Source organism: Pinus tabuliformis, chromosome 7 (genome assembly GCF_031772625.1).
Source record: "Pinus tabuliformis cultivar Carrire ecotype Pingquan chromosome 7, CPIR1, whole genome shotgun sequence".
Lineage (NCBI taxonomy): Eukaryota > Viridiplantae > Streptophyta > Pinopsida > Pinales > Pinaceae > Pinus > Pinus tabuliformis.
This window is the reverse complement of record NC_142293.1, coordinates 846,136,856-846,138,171: the sequence shown is the minus strand read 5'-3', so window position 1 is coordinate 846,138,171 and position 1,316 is coordinate 846,136,856.

Genomic DNA, 1,316 nt, shown 5'->3' with positions numbered 1-1,316 from the left:
TGGCACTGAGGTTGTATTCCCAATTCAGTTAACCCTCCCTATGGCAAAGTTCTTGCAAGAAGAGCAGAATGAGAAAGAGGACATGGCAAAAATGATCACTGTTTTAGCAAAGGTACATCAAATCAGAGAACAGCTGGTTGAAATGTCTGTGGCACATCAAGAGAAGATGAAGGAAGCTTTTGACAGGAGGGCAAAAACAGATAATTTTCAGGTTGGAAACTTAGTTCTCAAGTGGGATGCGCTGAAAGAGAAGAAAGGCAACCATGGGAAGTTTGATGCTCTATGGACAGGGCCTTTTATCATTTCGCAGATCCAAGGGAACAATACTTTCATACTGTGAAGTATGGAAGGGGAGGCAGTTTTTGATGGCCCAATTAATGGGCGTTTTCTGAAAGTTTGTTATTTATGGCCTTGGGTCTTAAGTTTGTAGATATGTTATGTTATCAATTTTAAGGTAGATTCAGTTAGACTCCATGCCCAATGAAACACTAGGAAATTTTGTTAATCTGGTTTTCACATGGAAGATAACAGTATGCAGTTCTTGAGACCTCACAGGGAGGATCTCATCCCCAAAAGGAGTCAGTGTTAGCTCTGTTGTATGACGATGATTTCTAGAGTCAGAGAAGATCTTGGTCCGCTTGGTTCCGCTAAAAAGAAGCTCACAACGGTCATCTTCTCTTTCCCTTGCACCGCTTATTCTCCCTGCATCAGTCCCAAAAACGATTAATTCCTTTATTAGGTTCGGGTTTAATCGCTATCACAAATCGCATCCGTGTGTGTATCAAAGCCGCGCCCCTCAACTTTTGCCGATGCGATATTGCGATGCGATCTGATCACAATTCGCATCCGTGTGTGTATCAAAGCTGCGCCCCTCAACTTTCGCTGATGCGATCTGATCGCAATCGCATGTCACCATACGAAAATACCCAAAAACACCAAAAAGACCCGATCCGACGACTCCGTCGCGCCCGATAAAGCGACTCGCCTGACCATTCCTCCGTCATCCAATCAGTTCCGCCAAGATCCAACAGCCCACGCTCATTCCGCTCCCGTTTCTTCTGATATCCCTTGCCAAGCCATCTCCACTGTCTATCCACCCGATCCGACGGCCAGTCTCGCTCCTCCATCCGACTATTCCACCCACTTCACAGTCCGCGTACCTTAACCATTCCATGCTCCCAAAAGGACGAAGGTGACTAGTTTTCAGTACCAGGGGCATTTCTTCCTCAACAACCGTATTCAACAGACAGTATGGTCAAGAAGGAAAATGACAGAGCTTGAGTAGATAATGCGTTTAACAGTTATGGGACTTCATC